General features: G+C 34.5%; 1 protein-coding gene across 3 annotated transcripts in view; it reads right to left on the bottom strand.

Moving 5' to 3' along the window:
* LOC138697948 (A-type potassium channel modulatory protein KCNIP1) overlaps nt 1-24,636 on the bottom strand; it is a 749,900-nt gene that overhangs the window by 207,121 nt on the left and 518,143 nt on the right. The window lies entirely within an intron of this gene.

The following is a 24,636-nucleotide window of genomic DNA, read 5'->3' as shown; positions in this document are numbered from 1 at the left end:
TTCATAGTGCAAAATATACTGATAAGGAAAATATTACATTTTTTTGCTTACAGTAGCATTAATAAAAAAATTGTTATCGATTTTAGATTTTGATAAGAATTGTGTGTTGAGAAAAGAACAGATGACAGCACACTTGCCTTAAATAAGTAATGCTTCAAGAATCACATGTACAAAGACTTCACAAAATGGGAAGAAAGATATGTCACCAATCTTGCGCTCGTAAATGTAATACATTTCTTATACTTGAACAGCACTACGATAATAAGTAATCAAGTCACTATACAGTCTGGAGTTCATTTGTTAGATTATTGTTATTTATTTTACAGTAAATTCGGGAGAGAAACACAAATAGGTTAAAGGTTGGTAATACTGTGATACGAGTAATATTATGATAATTCTTTTTCAGAATTTATTACAATTTTATTGAGCGAGAGGAAAATCGATTTTTTGCGTCAACGTATTAAGGAAATGTTCGTGGACAAGTTGCTATACAAAATCGGTTCTTCTCTCGCTCAGTAAAATTGTAATGAATTCTCAAAAACAACTATCACAATATTACTCGTATCACAGTATTGCCACAGTCTAGTATTTACAGTCACGAAGCTTGAGTTGTTGAGGGTACTAGGAACAATAGACTGTGCCGGTACTATTTCGCATTGTCTGTGTTGAGGTGGTAGTAGAGATCCAAGTGATTAGCAACTATCTGTGGACGCATATTCCCAACGTATTGAGCTTCGTGACTGTATATACGAGACTGTGGCATTACTAACCTTTACCCTATGTAGTTATCCTACTTATCTACAATTTATTAAGCCTATGTATACTTGAGCCGTTCAGAGCAAAAGTGGTGTAAGTCAAAATTGGTTAATGAGGTTTAAAGTAAAAATTCTGTAGAATATAGCGCGAAGTAACAATTAATATGTCCTTCGTGCTATTCACTGACTACTAATAGTTTAAATAAATTGAATATTAATTGCTTCTTTGCGTTGTATTTTACAGAATGTTTACTTTAATCCTCATTATCCATTTTTGACTTACACCACTTCTGCTCTGAACGGTTCATTTCATCTAATTAAAAATTATATTCACAGATTGTAATTCATTTCACTACTCGTACAACTGAAGATATCAAGAGAAGTACTTAGCATAAGCAACTAAGGTAGCTAGTGAGTTTTTCTCCATTTTACGAGGGCCTTCAACTACAGAGCTTATACGCAATTGATATAATTATATCTTCCACTATGACTTCAGCGAAAGCGTTTCTAACTACTTAAACGGCGGACCTAGGTACGAGTCCGGACAGATAAGTGCAAGATAAATATTTACTAGGAATGCCACTTGCCTCATGTTTGTTCTATTTTGTCTTAATCTGCAGCCTTAGGTCGTACTGACAGCATGGAAAGAGAATCACAACACACGATAGAAATAGGAACTCAACAAGAGTAAAAACGGTCTACTGGTATACGCACACATTCTAAACATGCGACATGAACATAGATGTTTTTGCACCAAAAACGAATGTTCCCTGAACCAAATAATCTTATTTTAATTATTTGCATATAACAATTAAGAAACATGTTAAAGGACTTTTCCTTGAACCAAATGAGTGCTTTCTGGATCAAAATGATCGTATTTTAATTATTTAAATACAATTACAATTAAGTAACATGTTAAATGATATTTATCCTTCTACCAAACACGAATGTTCCCTAAACCAAATAACGTATTTTAGTTATGTAATTACTTTATAGTTTCATCTGATATTGTATGAGATCATTATGATTGAGATACGTATTAGTTATTGTAGACCATAGTGATCGATCATATAAGGACTCGTACACAGTGGAGTGGAGGTCGGGGCTTTGGATGGCCCACAGGCCACAGGTCATGCTAAATATTTTACTTTGCTAATTATTCAGCATGGAATGTTGTGTACTACACAGAACTGTTAGCCATTAATTATATAACTTTCCCGTGTGTGGTATGAGAGGATATCAAAGTTGTATCTTATTCTGTACTGTACGTTGGATATTAATAAATTATGTGTCCCATTTTAAATGTTTTATATATTAGATGACACGTGCGGTTGTGCCCTACATTACCGAGGATCATGGTACACAGCATCCACACTCCGCTGCTTCCTGCGTGAGGTTTTGAATTCGATCTGTGCTTCGTTCATTTTAGTGGATAAGTATAAATTGTACATTGATAATTTTGGGTAATATTCTCTGAAAAAATATGTTCTACACGTTAACGTTAAAGTATTGCATGATAATAACAGTTACATTCATAGTTTTAAATATAACTTTGAAAATGATTCAGGATCAAAGTATTATACAAAGTATTATTAAAAGATTTTATAGAAGGGGGGGAGAGGAACTGTCTACTTTACCCCATTACCTACTGGCCTAGTTGTCTCATAAGCGGTGCATTCTTCGTATCACTTGTGAGGGTAAGATCTGTCTTCGGAAAGTTGATTAAACAACAACAATTAAAATGTGTTCAGTGAAACGTACAGCAGAGTCCGTATAGGCCAGTTTCTGTCGGATGCTTCTCCAATTCACTGCGGGCTAAAGCAAGGAGATGCACTATCACCTTTACTTTTTAACTTCGCTCTAGAATATACCATTAGGAAAGTCCAGGATAACAAACAGGGTTTGGAATTGAACGAGTTACATCAGCTTCTTGTCTATGCGAATGGAGTGAATATGTTAGGAGAAAATCCACAAACAATTAGGGAAAACACGGAAATTTTACTTGAAGCAAGTAAAGAGATAGGTTTGGAAGTAAATCCCGAAAAGACAAAGTATATGTTTATGTCTCGTGACGAGAATATTGTACAAAATGGAAACATAAAAATTGGAGATTTATTCTTCGAAGAGGTGGAAAAATTCAAATATCTTGGAGCAACAGTAACAAATATAAATGACACTCTGGGGGAAATTAAACAAAGACTAAATATGGAAAATGCCTGTTATTATTTGGTTGAGAAGCTTTTGTCATCCAGTCTGTTGTCAAAAAATCTGAAAGTTTGAATTTATAAAACAGTTATATTATCGGTTTTTCTGTATGGTTGTGAAACTTGGACTCTCACTTTGAGAGAGAAACAGAGGTTAAGGGTGTTTGAGAATAAGGTGCTTAGGAAAATATTTGGGGCTAAGAGGGATGAAGTTACAGGAGAATGGAGAAAGTCACACAACGCACTTATTGTATTCTTCACCTGACATAATTAGGAACATTAAATCCAGACGACTGCGATGGCCAGGACATGTAGCACGCATGGGCGAATCCAGAAATGCATATAGAATGTTAGTTGGGAGGACGGAGGGATAAAGACCTTTGGGGAGGTCTAGACGTAAATGGGAGGATAATGTAAAAATGGATTTGAGGAAAGTGGGATATGATTGTAGAGACTCGATTAATCTTGCTCAAGATAGAGACCGATGGCGAGCTTATGTGAGGGCGGCAATGAACCTCCGGGTGCCTTAAAAGCCGTAAGTAAGTAGTGAAGTAAGTGGATCATGTACGGAGACAGAGAGGAAGGCACAAAATAGGAAAGACTGGAGAATGTAGGGTTAGGAGTGAAAGATGTGTCATTTGGTAGTCTATCAGTCTACGTATGATCTGTCGTCTGTGGGTGAGTAGGCCTTGGCTGCAGTTGTGTTCAGCGTTTATAATTTGTCCAGGCGTTTTATATTTATGATTGATTAATATAGTTATAACAAATTGTACTGTGCATTGAATTAAATTCAGTTTTATCTTAATACTCGTACAACCAAATTTGTAATATAATTTACAATGTGAGTGTGGAATTGTCACACAGAATATAATTTGCAACTGAGAGTGGAATTGTGACAAAATATGGAAACTGATCCAAAGAAGAAACCATCTACGGAAAGTTTATATTTCTCAAAGCAGGATGAAATTCTGTAGCGATACAGAAAGGAGAGGTCCCTACTTTCATTACAAAAGGTGTAGAAAGAGCAGAAAGATCATTTAGTGTAATTGATAATTCCCTACCAGTATATAGCAATAATAATTATTACTAGCATTATAATTAAATAAAGTACAATACATATTATTGTAGGATTTCAAAGACTTCAAAGAATCCTGTTCGACTTAATGAAATCAGTTTCATTCTTGCTTCAAATAATATCGCCTTCGTCTAAAGCAGCCTTAATATTCCTTGGTCCATACACTCTGTAACATGCAACACGAACAATATAATGCTTACGACCCGCAACTCTTCTTAAGGTACGCAGTCACCAGAGTTCTCATGTAAACATCGATAGTGGCGACCTCATTCTCAACGGTAAGCTGAGATGAAACGGTTAGTACATTTATACTACTACTACTGCTGCTACTGCTACTACTACTACTATTTTACTATCAATATCACTATCACCACAATCATTGCTACTGTCCGCCGAATTAGCTCTGTGGTAGCGTGTCTGCTTCCAGACTACCCGGCCCGGGTTCAAGTCCCGGCGGGGTCAGAAATTTTCATGTAAACTTAGGTATTAGGAGATATGGCGGTGCACAACTTCTAATCACTAGATTGTGCACCAATATGCCTGGGTTAAATCCCAAATCTCTCCGCAGTGCATATGAAGAGAAGGCATATGTCACTGATGACAGTGGTTCGTCCTTCGGATAGGAACTTTAAGCCTGGCGACCCCCTTGGTGCTATTCGACAGGAGTAGGTTACGTGCCGGCACCGGTTTTACCCTTCTCCCTTCCTCATCTTCATCATCCTCACTCATTCCCTACACTACACTTACACGAACACTTACACATACACTCACTCTAGTACACGATATAATTCTCCGCAGATACACATCATGTACAGTGTGACCCGCCGAAGTGGCGTACAACTAGACAATGGGTCACAGTTCTGCCGTCTATCCGCAATATGCGGAAGACGAATCACGCAAGTGAAGTGGGTAGGCATTGGACATACACACACAATCATTGCTACTAGAGCTGTATAGTTTCCAAGCAATAAATTAGGATTTGTTTGTGTTTCAATCGCATATCAAATTCTCATTTTTGTTTGTCCACCAGAATATGAAATCTAAAAGAAAACTGAAATTTCTACTAGACACAGACTCAATTTTTCTCTTTATATTCACATACCTCAAAGTGGGCTGACAAACCGTCAAACATCTAATATTGAATGCACACAAACTCTGTGTGACTTGAGTTGTAGTTTTCTGTTAACGAACAGTGACGTGTGTTACGCAGATCTAGCTTTCAACTACCTGAATAATTTTTCCCTTGAAATTATCCAAATAAGCTTCACAGGGAGCTATACGTGAAAGCTAGATGTGCGTAAAATTTCTAGTTATATGATAGGGTTACGATATGTTCGAATCTAAGAATATGGGTATTACAAGGAACTGCTTCTGAACTTATATTTAAAACTTCCCTCGAAATGCGCAAAAATATCTCCACTCCCAAATATAAAAACGTTGCTAATATTAATTTTAAGGATGTGAAAAGTTATTGAACTCTTGCTTTAAGAAATACGAGTAACAGCAAGTACTTGCAGAGAGTAGCTGAGTTTTAAACCTCGTGAAAGCGTAACCGTTCACATGACATACGGAATAAGATTCAGAACTCAAAGCATCTGACCATTATCTACCCAAGGCTGAAGATTACTAATTTTTTATGAAATTTTCTTTTAAAATTCGCAATCTCACAGATATGAGTAGGCTAACCATTTTGTTTCTGCGTCTATCTGTTGCTAAGATCTAATAATTTTTTCGAAATTTTAGGAGAAATTTCGACAAACTCATTAACTAACCTCTTGGTAATAAAAAATCTTCAGCATTCTTTTTCAACTATAAAAAGGTAAAAAAATGAAATCAGAATATTTGCAGAAGATCAGCACCACAGTCCTTTACCACATCTACAGTACAAACGCACATGATGTGTTCAGGATCGAACCGTTGTATTCTTTGGCAAGAAACCATGAACTGACTGAAATTTGGTCGGGTTTCTTTAATTGTAAATCTCGCTTACTCCCTTTTTGCGCTGTTGCCTTACCTTCGCGTGCAAACTTCAGCACGACTGTGCCACAGAATTGAAAGCTTTACTTCAACAAATGAAAACCGTACTGCGGTGCACATCGGTATTTGCACGGCGTCGATATCGCTACAATTACATTCCAGTAAATTAAAGTGTACCTCACAAAATCTAAAAGTAGTGAAAAGACACTTTTTACGAATTCTATTAGCAATAAAAGTTATTTCTGATTTACGTGAACAAGTGTGTGGCATTGGAAGAATCTGAGTGCGAGTCTATTGCCAAATAAACACTTTGGATTTATTCTTATTACTTTTTACGTAAGTTACAACTTATAAGGAGATTCATTGGCTCTTTTTAAATTCCATACGTCGCGATTTTTGGAATGTCTGAATTCATTTCTCTTTCGGCCATTAGTAGAGTCACATCACCGCACTGTTGACTCTGCTCTAATTTATTTAGCTCTATTATCTTCATTTCAAACTTCATTCCGACGTTTTTATTATATTTTGTAAAATTTCTACCTCGGGATTAGGAGAGATGGCGGTGCACAACTTCTAATCACTAAATTGTGCACCATTATGCCTGGGTTAAATCCCAAATCTCTCCGCAGTGCATATGAAGGGAAGGCCTATGTCACTGTGCATAGTGACTTTTCCACACCTGTGGAGTAACGGTCAGCGCGTCTGGCTGCGAAACCAGGTGGCCCGGGTTCGAATCCCGGTCGGGGAAAGTTACCTGGTTGAGGTTTTTTCCGGGGTTTTCCCTCAACCCAATACGAGCAAATCCTGGGTAACGTTCGGACTCATTTCACCGGCATTATCACCTTCATATCATTCAGACGCTAAATAATCTAGATGTTCATACAGCGTCATAAAATAACCCAATGAAATTTTAAAAAATTATCCGTCGGATGGGGACGTTAAGACTGGCGGCCCCCTTTGTGCTATTCGACAGGAGTAGGCTACGTGTCGGCACCGGATTTTCCCTTTTGTCTTCCTCACCTTCAGCATCATCCTCACCCATTCCCTACACTACACTTACGAGTACACGAACACTTAACATACACTCATCCTAGTATACGACATAACTCTTCACAGATATACATTATGCATAACGAGGCCCGCCGAAGTGGGGTGCAATTTGAAAATGGGTCAAAGTCCTCCCATCTATCCGTAGTATGCGGAACCCGAATCACACAAAGTGAAGTGGGTAGTCCTTAGAAACACATACACATATTTCAAACTTGATTGAATGGGTATGAGCATCTGTTTCATTAATCGTATTGATGGCCATCATCATCAAGAGTGGGTGGGAAGTAACTCCTTATTGTAATGTGCTTATAACTTTTGTATATATTAATATTTTTTATGAAACTTAATACATGCTTTCTTTACAGTGGTAGAACGTAATCTGTAATGGCTGATCGCATCACAGTGCAGGAGAGAGATCAGGTTGCCGCCCGCTATGAAGTCTGGCGTTCTGTTGTGCAGGTGCAGAGATGGTGGCGGGCAGAGCATGGGCCTCGCGCTACACTGGATCCAAAGACAATCAAGAACTGTCATGCTAAACTGATGACCACAGGATCTGTGCGGATATTCGTAGAAGTGGCCGTCCCTCAACATCCAGGTCAGACGAAAATGTGCGAAGGGTTGAGGAAATGTTCACCAGAAGTCCACAAAAATCAACATGACAAGCCAGTCGTGAAAGTGGTCTCTCCCAACACACAATCAGAACTGTGCTGAAAAAGAATTAAATTTCCGGCCGTGGAAGCCACATTACTGTCAACAGCTATCGCTGGAAGATTGTGACCATCGAATGGAATATGGTGAACTTATGCTAGGTTGGTATGGAGACTGGCCCCAGTTGTTTGAGAATATCATTTGGAGCAACGAAGCAATTTTTCATATTGGAGGGTTTGTGAACCATCACAATTGTCACTACTGGGCACAGCATGGTCCAGGGGCAACAGTCGAAAAGTCTCAAAGCCGCCCTAAGGTCACAGTTTGGTGTGGCATTACATCCAAACTTGTGGGTCCGTTCATTCTTCGAGACACCATGAACTCTGAACGGTACCTAGCCATGTTGGAAGATGAAGTTTGGCCAATTGTTTCCACCTGGGATAATATCAATGACCGAATTTGGATGCAAGATGGAGCCCCCACCACATTTTGCACTCAACGTCCGTGACTGGTTAGACCGACATTTCCCAGGACGTTGGTTGGGTCGCCGTGGTCCGCATGAGTGGCCAGCACGGAGTCCCGACCTCACCCCGTGCGACTTCTTTTTGTGGGGTTGGGCGAAGGAAGAAGTTTATCGCACCAAATCACGAACTTTGGATGAACTGGAAGATCGTCTACGCCAAGTCCTCAATAACATACCACAGGAATTCCTGCACAAGTCAATTGAAAGTATCCCTCGCCGGTTACGAACATTAGTGGAAAATACTGGAGCATATGTGGAGTTTTAAGTTAATCCATAGGACTCCTACCATTTTAAACTACAAAGCAAAATTTGTTCCAGTCAAATAGAATAAATATTAACAGATTTATAACCATATTACAATAGGGAGTTACTTCCCACCCACCCTGTATATCTATCTTCTATTTTGGCGCTGGTTCTAGGAGGTTATGATTATAATAATAAAATTTACACAATGCGAAATTTTAAGGTATCTGTTTCTCGAAGATATGGAGAAATTGTCTACTTTATCGTGTTCCACAAAGGCTACTTCAACAAATTGGATTTGAATATTACAAACCTATTAGCTACTTGTGACGTTTAACATTATTTTGTTATTAGTAACTTATTGTGCTTTATAGACCTATAACTTCTCCTAAGAGTGAAATATTTCAATGGAATAAGCGTTTCAGCTTAAGTTCAGTATAAGATCAAAGAAACACTGAAAGATATTGTATATAGGTTAGAAAACCTCACTATTAAAAGAAAACACTGTCAATTATACATCAGGTACTAATTACTATATAATAAATAAACTGTTTTCTTATCCGTAACAGTGGCCTACAAATTTTGTTCGGAATGTAAGAAAATTAACGAATTATAAGACATAACTTATAAGTAGACTTCGTTGAATTGCCATACGCAGCATGCAATCAGGTTGCCGATGTACGGTAGTATAGAAGAGGTGAGCGACCGCCCGGTCTCGTAGTATAAGCAGTTCATGTTAAAGAGTTGTGACCGGTCCAAATAGATAGAGCAGCTACAGCTAATGTATACCTATGTAAGCACTTGTTTTTGCATTACTGTGGTTGAAACAGTCAAAGCTTAACATATGTTCAGTGCAGACAAAAATTCAATCAAACATGCCACAATGAGAGTGTTGCTGTTCTAAATAATATTTTCTCCTGGAATACCCTTACCCCCGCAGCCAGTCTTGACCCGTTGGAAAACGTGGTTGGATGCTATTAATTATTATGCAGAATATTACGGCAAAATAATGGAAGTAATTGATGCATTGGATAGCGCAGACAGTTCCGCTCATGCAGCTGTAAAATCATTGCCTTCTGAACAGCTATTGGAAAATATTCTGTTCATTGATTCTAATTTTAAAATCGTGTCCAAAAGCATCATCCTATTAGAATCGTCTAAACTACAACTCTCAGAAGCCCTTAATATAGTGCATAAAGTATTACAAACCGTTATCCAAAATAACAATTAACTAATTTCAGAAAAAGTGAAATGTAAGTTGAGAAACATTATTGCTAACAATTCTGCTTATTTACAACTTCGTATTATAAATGATGTACTATCAGGACACGACAAGACGTCTGAAATTGGTGTACTAAAAAGTAGTGACTTTCCGTTCTTCAAATATGCTCCTATTATATCGTGTGATGTTGAACGTACATTTTCCCAATATAAAAACTGTTTGAGTGACCATCGGAAGAGGTTCACTTTGGCAGTCGCTCAAAATGTACGTAACTCTTCACTGCACATATTCAAGGATGATGTGAGTATATTACATTAAATTTTAAGAGTTAATATATCTCACTACAAAATAATTGTATATTTACATGTTTAGACATTTCCTATTTCAATGATCATTCATTATATTTCTTGAATGCAGAATACAAGTTTTATTGTAACCGCAGTATACTGCTCAGTGTTTACATCAGAGGCATACTCCGCCCGTCGCACGTCTCCTTCTCATACAATCTATACCGCGTGCGTAGTAAACCTTACGATTCTCGTGGCAATTCCAAGAAGTCTACTTATAAGTAACCAGAAAATAATATTGTATTTGCTAAAAATGTAGAAAACATGTCAATTCCATCGACTCTCGACACTATGCAGTTGATACAGCGTTATTAAGTAACCATTTAATAATAATAATAATAATAATAATAATAATAATATTAATAATAATAATAACAATAATAATGATAACAATAATAATGATGATTGCATGAATGAAGATTTTCAATGTCATTTTTCTATCTCGATAAGTTTTGTACTACAAATTTATTTAGCCTACAATATTTCAGTCTATACTTATGACATTAGGTGAATACATTAGTTTTACACCTTACTATAGATATATCTATAATTTTATTGCACTAACATTTTCGCTTTTACATAAAGCATCTTCAGATCACATTATTATTATTATTATTATTATTATTATTATTATTATTATTATTATTATTATTATTATTACTAGGCCTACTATTTAATACTATATTGGCTATTTAATCTGATTATAGATTTTGTAGTGCTGAGTTAAAATACATATTACATTATTACATTATGACTTTTAGAACATAATATTAAAATTATATATACATTATGAAGCCTTTACTGTAGATATCAGTTTTATGACGTAGTTTTCACTTAAAAAAATACTACATCATAAAACTTATATCTGTAGGCTTCATAACGTATCTAACATTACTAATAATAGAGAAGGGTTGAAGCTTGTCTCCAAGACCTCGGGCTATTGTTGAAGGGCTGTGAAATTTTACAGTATGTACTACCTGTCTCGAGAAAAGAATCCTCATTCCTTGTGTCTAAGCAGCCACCCCTGCAGTGGTAAAGTAGCTGGCTATATGTTATTTTCTCAGGAATGCACGCCACATACATTCGTAAAGTTTAAAAGTTGTTTTCCGCAGCGTGTATTATTTCTTCTTATGAGTTTTCCAGTTTTGTTCTAGCTCTTGTACTTCAAAGTTTAACGCGCGCGTAAATGTACACATGCAGTTTAGTACTTATTAATTTATTATTTAATGTATTTAGAGTATATTAATGATAAGTGTATATAGTGTATTAATCCTACATCGTAGTGTATATTGTATGTTTAATCACTATAGTGCTATTATGCAAATACTTAGGTACCAGTACCGGTACATAGAAAATATTGATGAATGAGTGCGAAATATGTATCCCGAAAATGGCACGGTTTGTAATATATTAGAAATGCCGTTTTGTAGATTCTGTTTGTACGTTATATGAGGATGAAAAATATGTTTTAAATTCTGGACGTCCTACAGTTCCACATGTTCTTTGTTTTAAAAAGTGCTAAAAATAGAGAAGTTGTATAAAATAACTTAAAAAAAATTATTCCGATGAAAGAAGCTTTTCTGTTTGAAAAAATTAAAAATTTCACTCGGAATGCTACGTCACAGGAGAGACTTTCATTATTAGCTCCATAACTTTGCATAGAGATATACTGTCCACCCTCAGTTAAACTGAGACATTTTATGAAGACATCATCGACAGGTTTCCTGCTTTAAAAGATAGGAAGGTTGAATTTGTATGCAAGAAATCAGGTTAGTCCTGAAATAAATTAATTTTCCTGTTTGCAATTGTTCCACAACTAGTAAAATTGTACGTAGTTTAGTAGCAGACCTAATCGTTATATCAGCAAAACTGTTCATGCATTTGTGTATGTGAACAACACTTCACCTATTTTCTTTACGACGAGCCGCTACTGCTAAAAAGCGGCTTCACAACGGGCAGGATTGCCTGTCCACGGAGTACATAAGAAGAAATATCTTGTAAGAATCTTATTTCATCTTGAACAGCGAGCCTTGCGGTTTATTTGGTCATTTTATTTTACGACACATGAAGAACAGAGACAGAAATATACAATTCCAGATTGCGCTTGAAATTTCGAGTTTAATCAATATAAGGCGGGCTCATATATCTGGCAGTGCTCGTATTAAGTTGTGGGTTTGTCTTTCATGTATCATTTATAAACGAGCCTCAGAGTTCATGCAACATGCATACTGCAGCCACAGCCGCCAACTTACATAAATTCATGCGGACCGTGGCTCTTCCAGAGTTTCTTATAGAATTTGTTTTCTTGAAGTGCTCGGTATAAATAAATATAATAATCAGGGCAAGGGATTTTGAGCACTATAAGGTAATGTTGGAACGTAGTACATACGAGTATAGCACAAGGTTTAGTGAAGTGGAACCGAGCCACTGCATTGACAAAGCAGAAGTACAGTTCAGTTGTCGAACATTACACGCAACTTATTACAAAATTATTTGAGAACAAATGAATGTATTACATAGTTTAAAGAAATATATATTGGTCTACGTATATAATATACGTTTCATTTCGAACTAAATAATTGAATTCATTTCTTTTAAGGATATGTCTCTAATTTCCATGTAAAATATAACTAGACAAAATTATTTTAGTAGACTAGTAACAATGAAATGCGATCCCTAATATTTTTAATGAATATAAAAAATATGGGGAAGGAGTACATATATAGATAATATGAATATGAAAGAAAGCTTTGGACTGGCGTGGTTCAGACTAGAAATTTGGAAATTAAGAAGTAATAGAGGTAATATACCTCAAGGCACGTGCTCATTATGTAGACGGAGAGAAGATGACATTCATATTGTTCTTGAATGTCAAAATAAAAAAGATATACGGATGAAATTTATAAAAGAAAAGTTCCTACAAATAAATAAAGAAATAGCTATAAGAAAACCTATGAATAATAATAATTTTAATAATAATAATAATAATAATAATAATAATAATAATAATAATAATAACACAAAGTTACAAAAGCAATTAGGTTTATATCTTTTTTTGACTAAAAAATTAGAATGGAAAGAATAAATGATATAGCTAGAATTGAATGAAAAAAATAAATAAATAAGAAAAAAATAAGAATAATGATTATTAAACATACATGTTTAACGCTTGTTTTTTGTGTTATAGATGTAAGGTGAACAAATACTGATTGCAACAACATACTAAAATGAGTTGAGTTTTGCACAAAACTAAACGCAAGTGCAAGATAAAACAAAACTTTTTTGTATATTAAATATTTAAATTGTAGAAATTGTATTTAAATAATAGTATATCTATGTATAAAATTACGAAGTGTGTAATGTAAGGGTTTAAATGATTACTTGTATGTACTTTGTGAACTATAACATAATAAATATCAAATATATCTAATTTCCATCGTGTGAAAATTAAGTAAATTCTTAAAAAATAAATCATTAAAAACTCTTCTGAAAATACCACATAGGTACATTATTGACATTCAGAAAAAATACAATAATTTTTTTAACCTCTTAATATAGTTTTTTGTTGGTTTCCCAAAATTTACATCAACTGACTGATGCCTTAAAAAAATCAGAGATACAGAGGCCTATACTCTGTCGACATCGCAAATGTTACAAGATTACACATTAAATATTAACGAACTTCAGCCTTATAATTAATGTGTGATTTTTATATTATACAGCGAATATCATTTTTAAATTTTCCATTGAGAAACGACACCCTGTCATATGGAAGAATTTTTTTCTTATTTTATTGGGTTATTTTACTACGCTGTATCAACGTCTAGGTTATTTAGCGTCTGAATGATATGAAGGTGATAATGCCGGTGAAATGAGTTCGGGGTCCAGCACCGAAAGTTACCCAGCATTTATTCGTATTAGGTTGAGGGAAAACCCCGGAAAAAACCTCAACCAGGTAACTTGTCCCAACTGGGATTCGAACCCGGGCCAGCTGGTTTCGCGGCCAGACGCGCTGACCGTTACTCCACAGGTGTGGACCCCTATATAGTTTCTCCTCCTCTGAGTAAACATAATACTTCTCTACAGTTCATAAAAGACCTTTAATGTTAGAGTCAAATTATATACTCGATAATATGAACATGCATTATATGCTAGGTAACTTTCGGCTTCGCTTCTTGACTTATTTCACTAGCATTATCACCTTCATTTCATTCAAACGCAGTTGAAAAAGTGTCGTAAAGTAACCAATTAAAAACATGCATTACAATATAAATGTATGTAAAACAGAACTGTAAGTAATTAATTCTGGATTATAAGACTAATTATATTTTATTAGCACAGAGAGAAGAAAAATCCAGTAACTTCGTCCCAAAAATAAGTAGTTCTGTGGAATAAAATTCATTGCGGAATTAGTAGCCATGATTTGGCAGGACAATGTACCGTTTAGGCAGTGGTATACAAGCAGCACGCTTTTAAACGATGAATATTAAGAAAATGTCAAGTTCCAGGACACCATGGGATACTCAAATGCCTTATTCTAAATAACAAAATAGGGAAATAAAAAAAATTAAGCTAACAAAGAAACAAATATATATGTAAACAAATTAATATATGCAATAAAAATGTAAATAGCTTCTTAACTAAATACAATATTTAAATCAAACATAGAAGTGATTTCTAAGTAAATAAATTAATAAAATATATAAAGAAAAAAAATATAATCCAAGAAAATAAATAATGGAAAATAATGGGAATGAGTAATATCAGGTCACTGAATAAATAAAAAGGCAAATCAGGATATTTTAGCAAATACCTATTTAGCTTGTGTCACTTTTCAACATATTATATCCTTACAAATACGTATAGATTTCTCCCATCGCTCCTCAAGCTTTCCACTCCATGCAGAGAAAAGAACTTTTGTCGTCATGTAGCCAGTCTTGTATTTTTGTTCTGTCCTGACATTGAAGTTTATTTTTCTGACGGAGTCTTTTATGAGACGAAACTTGTGCCCGTACAGTAAAAGCCTCATGGCAAAAAATCCGGATGCAAGAAAGATGTGGAAGAATTTCCCAATCTACTTGTCCAATATGTTTTATGGTTATATGGACGAAGTGAGGAGGAGCGTTGTCTTGAAGAAGAAGAAGAAGAAGAAGAAGAAGAAGAAGAAGAAGAAGAAGAAGAAGAAGAAGAAGAAGAAGAATATGATGGTGGTGGTAGTGGTGATGATGATGATGATGATGATGATGATGATGATGATGATGATGATGAATCTCTGTTCTCGTCTTTGCATTCCACGACGTTTATCCATTAACGCTACTTTCACTTTGTTTTTCAATATCAATGGAATAATATGGTAATATCGCTTCACAATTTATGATTTTCTTTCGAAAGTTACAACAAATCACTTCTTTAATATCCCCAACTCATCATTATTTAGTTTGTAGACGAGTTAAATTTGCTATTTTTTTAACTCGTTCCACGTAAATAAAAATAGAGAAAGGGAAATGTAAATAATTAATTCAGGAGAAAATAGCTGGAAAAGAATGATTAAGAGTAGGTAGATTTGAGAATAGAAAAGAAAATGAATAAATAATGTGGATTGTTAAGAAAAGGAATACGCAATATTTAATACAAAAGCGAGAAATGGAGGGAGACAATCTAGGTATGAGAGAGAATAGAAGAGGATAGATAAGGAAATATATATATAGCAATTCAGTGAAAAGAAAAGAATAGGAAGTAAGCAAGAAATACTTGGCAAATGAATATATTAATAGAAAAGAGTGATATTTTTTTAAAGGGATGTTGGATCGGAAAGCAGAAATGTGATGGTCGATCATAACTGTGAATTGTATAAAGTTGGCTGACAAATAAATAAATATCATATCATATCATATCATATCATATCATATCATATCATATCATATCATATCATATATCATATATCATATCATATATATCATACCATATAATATATCATATCTTATCATATCACATCATTCTAATTATAGTTGGTGAATATGTCTGCAGATATATCCACTACATGGCATAGTACTTGAGACTTGTCATAGATAGCAGCAGTCCAATGTAGCAACCAGAGTCCGTGGATATCCAGAGTACCGCAATCGTTTGAGCCGGCAAATGCCGACAAATCCGCCATTGTTAGTCCAGCGCGCTATGCAGTATACAGTTGTATAGGGAAAGAATGTAATTTAAATGCGAAAAAATGCAGTGCTGCTGTGTTCAGAACTGTTCACAGAACTGAAAAAAGCGCACATTTGTTTTCTCTGTGACAAGGTGAAAGAAATAAGGAAAAAGGAAAGAAGTGACTATAAATATAAAAAGGAATGATCCGCTACCTAAGCGAGCATACATTGTGTATGCTGTATTTTGATATTTATTTTTTCAAAATTTGGGCCCCAAAATATTTTTATAAAACTAATCTAGAATTTAACTTGTTTCAGCAATGATATATTTTCTACATAAAACAAATGAAAATCACGTAACAATTAGGATCAGTGTCAAATTTTTACCATCTTCTCCCTTTCAAATCAAGCATTTCTGAATTTAATCCTATTTGCTATTTGCAAGAATGACATAATATATTTGTGAAGTTCTGAATTCATTCTTGAGACAAGATTGTATTGTTTGGCTCGGTTGGAAAATACAAAGACCGTAGAAACTAGAAACCCTATTAAGGTTAGACTGATGTGAAATTTCAATTTTCTAAACTATTTTAGGTAGATCTATGAAACTTTGTACTTTTAATTTGTAATTTAAAATTGTGTAAATTTAGGTTTTCAAAAATTGCTACTATTTTGGCCAGAATTTTTGTCTACATACGTGTCAGACCTTCAGAAACGAAACTTAATATACAATGTTCCTCTTTATTTTAATAAAAAAATAATTTAAAATATTTAATGCACTAAAAGTGTAAAAACAAAAAATTCAACTCGAGCTTAAAAAAATTAATATTAAAAAATACCTCTTCTGACATATGTATATATATATATATATATATATATATATATATATATATATATATAAATAATCAGGCAGTACATCTCACTTGACGAAATGTGTCTGAGGAAGGATAATTTTATTGTTTGTAAGCATCTGAAGTCTGATTAGTGGAATATGTAGCTAATCGGCGAAGTATTCATTGGAGGGGGAAAGAAGCTTGCCACCCTATCCCATTATCTCCTGGCCTAGTTGTCTCATGAGTGATGCCTTATTGGTGGTACTTATGAGGTTCAAACCTGTCTTCGGACAGTTGACTAAACAACAACAACAGCAACAAAATGATTATTAGGTATAATACTGATAGTAAGTTTTGTTAAGAAAATATTATTCAAAAACCTCTACAAAAAATCATGCATGTAGTACAGAATCTGTAGAAAGAGGAGCATTTTTAGCAATGCAAAATTTACAGAAAATTAAAGTGGAGAAAATTGACTTAAAAAGTTTGGGATAATAATAATGAATTAGGTCTCTGTCTTTTTTACTTTCTAGGCATTTTGAAACATATAGAACTAGCATATTATATACAGAACTTATCCTTACATACACTACCACGCTGTGCACACCTAACCTACACTAGTAAATAAAGATGACTAAAAAAATTATGTAACCCTAAACAGCTGATAGACCGGTCGTATGGTTATGAAAATTGGCAGAGGGCATCTTTAGATCATAAATGAATTTTTAAAGATAAAATCAATGAAACGATTTTTTTTACCAAAAATGACAAAATCTCACATCAGTGTATTCTTGGGGACATTATACTGAAATTAGGCCTACTAACTTCCATATTTTTAAAGCTAAACTCACAAAATGTTTATCACTGGTATATCTGGTTGATAACACATGTACAAAATTTCGTCTCTCTCTATGATAAGTGGTTTGCATTTTATTAATAACTTAATCATATAGTGTATTGCTTAATGCAAAAAGTCCCTTTTCATTGATATTCACTTATAAGATTCTTTATATACATTGTAACAAACATTACTATTGGAATTTTCTGTACAGCAAATGGGTAAATTACTAGGAATGTTTATGACTATTAATTTTTTTATTTTTATAATAAAAATTCTAGTAATGTACTTATTAATTTTACAGCAAAACCTTATAGTAAGCTTTGATTCCATGTATGTAAAGAGCCATATAAGTGGAAATCACTTAAGAATAATGTCAATTGTAGTGCAAGCGACTTTTTATATAGGCCTAAAGCGGTTCAATATTTTAATAAAATAATTAATAAAATGCAAACAACGTATCATAGGCGGATGCAATTTTGTACACTTGTCACTATTAAGCAGACATACCAGTGATCAAAATTTGGTGAATCTAGCTTCGTAAGTATGGTAGTTATTGTTTCACTGTTGTGAACTCTTAAAACTAATGAACTTCGAGAAATTTCAGTATAGTGTCCCCTTATATGCGGTAGTCGGAGAGTTTGCACGAGGAATGCAGTTGGAAATGTTTAGATTTATTGTTTTTTTTTTATTTGCAACATTGTTGTTTTCATTTGTTACTTGTAATTTATTAAGTTCATGCTGCTGTAATACCTATAACTGTGACGTTTATGAAGGAGTGTATTGAACACTTAAATGTATATTTATGCTGTAATAATTATTAAATAAGGTATTTATACATTAGTATGTTGACTGACAAAATGTTCTAATATGTAAGAAGATCCTTTAGAAGTTTTTGCCCTTCAAATTAAAAATATCTAAGTTTTACTTTAAATATTCCTATCCCACGCGTGTTGAAAAGGAATAACAATGGCGGCCGACTCGGTGATTGCGCTACTCTGGTATATCCACGGACTCTGGTAGCAACAGCGTCGACGGCCGCGCGATGACCTTGCAGTTAAAGTGACAGTAAATAAAACCAAATTAAAGAAAAATAATGAAAGAAATTAATAATAAGAGAGTGATTCAGTGAACAAATAAGTAAATAAGAATTAAATTAGTAAAGCAGCACGTAAATGATTTATTAAATTATATCATTAAAATTTAATAATATGCAAATATATTTACAAAGAAAGAAAATTGTACAAGCGTCTGTCAAAATAAGGCGAGTCTAGTACAATAAGATCTGGATCTCTAGAACATGCAAACATATGAAACATTAACACTAGACCTCTCCCGAGTTGCCTGCAGCGCAACGGATGAAATTGTTCACACCTGCAAAAACCGTTGTCTCGGAGATAGTACTGTGTAACGCTTCCCGTCAAGGCATATCAGATTCTGAAATGTCTTACCTATTTCTTATTCTATTCCTTCCTGATATTGCCGCTTCTTCCTTTTAAGAACTTTTATCGTTATTGTTACACAATACTAAAGGCGCTATGATTACATTAGTTCTTAATACTTCTTATTTTCTATGAAGTCACGCACACATGCTAGGCAATACCCTGCTCCGCCGATTTAGTAGAGAATGATTGCTGCAGAAAATAAATTTTGAGAGTTTAACGAAATACGAGTTAATAATACTTTTTTTCATAGATAATCCGTCATCAACTGTCCCACAGTATAATATAATAAAATTGTATTAAAAAGTATCTCTCATACTAAAAAAGTGCCTTATGTTACAGTATGTTTTACAGCAGTTTTTTCTGAATGACTAATTACTTGGAAGACCGACCATCACTTGATAAAGTGGGCTGAGCGCATAGAAAATTTTATATTTTGCTATGTTATTTTCAAATACTGTAATACTGTGTCAAAATCATCAAAATCAAAACGAATCTGTGAATCATGTTCCGCAGCTATTCTATTGTGGTATTGAAGTCCCCCATTTTGTCGGCGTAACTACTACTGCTTTCTTTCTTCATAGTCAAATTCCATAGACAATTGAAAACGCGGCGAGAGGAGTTAAACATTTAGATTCATTCATGCATTACTGCTTCGTAAATCACATTTTTGTTCGAATTTTGAATGTGCAAGTTAGATTTAGTTTATTATCAATAGATAATTATTTCGAAGGAATCAATATATCACAGTTCTGGCACGATCTCATCTACGTGTGGGGACCAGAAACTGAAACTCTGTATGTGACCATGAAACTTTTGACAGATGTGTGCAGACACACAAATTTAATATTTTTTTTAAATTGCAAGAATCCGATGGTATTTGTAATTTTTATTCATGTTTATATGCCTCAAAATCCCGCAAAAACTACATTTTTACAAACTTTTTCTTTGGGTCGAGAATCGAAACCAATGATAGATGACGATGTAGACACGTGTATTAAACACTTTCTGAAAGTATTAGCACAATCGGTTGGAAATTGTAGATTTTACCAATAATGTCGAGACCATTTAAGAAAAGTCACTGACACTTTGTCAAGTGCTCAGAAACTGAAGCCAAGGAACAAACCAATGAAGATAAGGGATATCACATTCAAAACTAACAATTGTGTCTCTCCCTGGGATTCGAACTGTTATCGTGATTTCTACTTATTGTTAAAAGTATATCAGGTATTTCGTATACCGAGGACAATATTCCAATATAGGAAATACTAATTAACTCCGAACACAGAACTAGCTTGGAGCCTTGCATTTTGCAAGATAAGATAAAGCCTAAAGCCGTTCGGTTTTCAAATGTTTTATTATTTCCTTCTTTCTGATAAAGTCAGCTTAACGTAATGAAGGTACTGCCGATCTCGAAAATTAGTTTCATGAAGTTTGGGTGCACGTTACTAAAAAACTGTTACAGACATCTGATTTTTAGAGAATGTTTTTAAAATCTTTATTTATAGTAATTCGTACTACAAACTGAAGAGTGTTAACAAGTATTGAGTTATAGGAATATTTTTAGTATAAAAAACATGAAACCGAAAAAAAATTCTTCCGGTGCATTTTCTCCAAAAACTATCCATCCAATCTTCATGAAATGAATATTGCCGAGATAGGCACTATCTTCTTACCTTAATAAAGTCTGCATTGTATCCGCTGTTGCTGGAACGAGAGCAAGCTGTGGTGCTGCAGTTTTTGTTGCGTGGACAACGCGAGGCTTCGCTTCATAATTAAGAACGGACGAGAGAGTTATTGCTATAATTGGATACGAAACAACACCGTGCATAATGTGGCCATTGTAATTTATATCTGAACGCATCCTTTCATAACAAAGAACATTCCTTATATTACGAGGGTTGGATTTCAACTCTATAAAGGATGTTTTGTTATGGGTTTTGTTACTTATCCTGCCATCAACTGTACCAGATTCATTAACTTTTTAACATGCCATTCTTTCAGATGCTAGCCCAGTAGATAATTTAATGAAATGGAACATGTTAAGTCCTTCTTTATTACGTCTCATTAGGCCTATGGGTGCAATATTTCGCAAATTAAAATATAATGGAGATAAAAAAGATAATACTTGTTCAAGCATCCAGCGTATTCCGAATCTTACTAGACCGGTGGAAAACAATGACGTCACGCTGCAGCGAAATAGGAACAAAACTTCTGGAAGGTTCGATGGCTATCATGGCGGCTGTACAAGTTGTTGTCTGTGCTATGCTAGCAAGATTTTGCGAAATTTCCATACTGTCTTCTCGTTCAAAGAAAAGAGAGCATAATTTATTTCTTGAACCAGTAGTAATAACTGGTCCGTTGACATATTCGCTCATAAGCCATTAACATATTGTTTTTACGTTGTGCTCATTATAAACAATACAGCAGAACCAAAGCAGAACACACCGTCATGACTACAGTGCACGATGTCATTCGTCTGCTAATTCCCGCCCTATACAGCAACCAATCAGATTCACTGATGACGGCTGTTGGATTCTGTCACCACCTCTGCAAGCTGATGGAACCGGTGCGACACCGGTGGAGCATCAGTCACGTCATCGTTGAAATTCGGAACACCGTGATGCCATCAGATTGCTCAGCGCTTAGATTCGGAATACGCTGATTGTTAAAAATAAAGAATTTTTCAAAAGTACGAAATAATAATAAATAAATAAATGAATTACTTAGGCAATTAAAAAAAATATATATATATTTGTAATGTTGTAAATGGAATATTACTTTACCAAACGTTATAGATATTAACTCACTTCTGTATCATCCATACCTACCAATCTATACAAATGGAAAATCGGGAGATTTTGATTTCAAGAATATACAACGCCTCGTTGCTTGTCTTCAGCGATGCTATGGTAGCAGATTTTGCCTTTCTTAAAAATTATCATCAAAAGTTTGTTCAAAGCACTGACCGTGCTGTCGAGACTTCAAAATTAAAAGTTTTTCCACGATATTGCTGGACACTAAAGCTCTAAATTGAGTTCTTGTCTTCTTCACTTGGCTGAAAGTTCTTTCATATTCTGCATTACCAATGATGGCAGTTTTCTTTGTCCTGGCACACACATATTGTTTTTTTTATATCGGATTTCGAAAACATTTTCCTAAATAGTGGGTCAGCATAATCTGCACAGTCAATTGGCAGATTGTGTTCCACTATGAATGAAGAGAAGAAACAGTTGCGACACTGTATTTTCGTATGAGAAGAAACTATTGTCGATTTTAAGATTCCGTCCTTCACAGCGAACATTGTCTTCATGTTTTAAGTTTTGAAGTGCATATTAATATCGCCTTTACCACCATGAGACACACTGAAATCACACCGGTAGATAGTACGAAAATCGAAAGTGGCGCCTTTCATTGATTTGGATATAGAGTGAATCGGAGGGAGATGACTATCGGGGGAAGATGCTTATTTCTTTGTAGTTTCACATTCTTCCAAGAGAGAACGCCACGCGCATGTCTTCATGATCACTGAGACAGCTGAATGTCTGTAGAGTGTATGCTGACTCATTTCGCCACGTTTTCTTGTGAGAAGAACAAAAGCAAGAAAACAGCTCATTTTTCTGCTATAGGCCTAAAATAATTGCAAAGGTATGTTAAAATTTTAATACATCCTTGAATTTGTAATAACTGTCAAACCTTTGTAATGGATATTGTAGTAAAGGTACTAAAGTTTGTATTGTTAACAACCAACGACCTTATTCCGCCATCATAGGTTGCGTCACAGCACTAGGCATCTGACCCTGATACTTGGGGAAGATGATCACTTTTAATTCGGAATAAGATGGCAACTTGTTGCAAGAGTTTTATTTTTTGTTTTATTGCAGGGAATGTGTAAACATTACTAAGATCCTCTGATATAAGTCAGTGGATTGGGGACAGTCTTCAATTTGCAATGCAACATGTTATAACAGAGGGTATGAACCGTTGCTTACGAGATTACACAAGCTGGCGCATAGAGCTTGAAAAACGAGTCTGAAGTGGTTCCCTCGTAATGCCAATTCCGCCGCTCGGAGCGCTGTTCTGCCCTATATATTCATAGCAGAACACTTAAAAGACATTGACATTTGGGACATTTAAAGGACTCACCATTGCTTATTAAATGCTTCGTAAAATATTTTATGGACAATAGACGTAATTTGCAAACTTCTACTCCTCAATTATATTACAATAAAAGGCTGTCATTCTTGATATTAAAACATATTACATATAAACTGAGGGACTGTCTGCTTTGTACTTCAGTTGATACACCAAACATTTCCGGAAATAAATTAACTTAACATCTTACATATACGCACTATAGCCTACCCTTTTCACCTAATATTATTAATATTGTTATTAAATAAGACATTGCAACTAATTAAGGTACTGCATTATCTTTAATTTCCTTGAATTCATAATTAAGCATTTGCAAGAAGGCGTAACTTTTCCCTCTCTTTAAAAAAATACGAACGTCACAATAATTGAGAAGTATAATTATTACGCGATTTTTTCTTGCAGTGGTGAAAACATTTCTATAGGCCTATTGATTAATCTATTGAGCATAGTAATAGTAAACGCTGTAGTATTCTTTTCTGAAGCCAAGATTTTCGCAAGAACTGAAGTGCGACACATGTAAAGATGAGGAAATGTCCCTCTTTCTTTTGGGAAAACTTGTGAAGCCACTACTGGACAATATTGCCAAAGATATTTCCAGTAAATACGAAGTGATTAGGAAACTTAATCAGAAGCCCCTAAATAGAAAAGTGCTGAAAGTGCAATAAACTGGGCCATTTCTTAATTACATATAGAACACTGGAACTGACTATCTACAAGGACCCTCGTGTTATAAATATTATGATTATTTCAGATTGTGATACAGTTATAAGCGTACATTCCTAAAATTTAAAAGTAACAATGAGGATGCACTATGTTATAGGAAAGTTTTAAACGTGTACATTTAACTTTTTTATGAATGATTTCCTGATCAAGATTTTCATTAACTATGTGCCAAACTTTTGGACATCTGATCAGTATTTTAATCATGTGCTGGTTACAGTACATTAGATGTCTTCTTGAATATACCTGATGAGGTATGTATATGAAGTTTGTATCGTCAGTATTCAAGTAGCCTACTTATGTATGTAATTTTTATTATCTGTACAGAAAAAATTTAACTTACGTGATAGTATGAAGTAATCTCTCACGAAATAACAAGGAAGAGAAAGGTGCTTAAATTTAAATATTGAAAACAGGATGATAAGAAGAAAATAATTTTTACTTGCTTTCAATTATTAATG

This window comes from Periplaneta americana, chromosome 4, assembly GCF_040183065.1.
Source record: "Periplaneta americana isolate PAMFEO1 chromosome 4, P.americana_PAMFEO1_priV1, whole genome shotgun sequence".
Taxonomy (NCBI): domain Eukaryota; kingdom Metazoa; phylum Arthropoda; class Insecta; order Blattodea; family Blattidae; genus Periplaneta; species Periplaneta americana.
The sequence above is the reverse complement of the archived record's forward strand: the minus strand, read 5'-3'. Positions and strand labels throughout refer to the sequence as shown.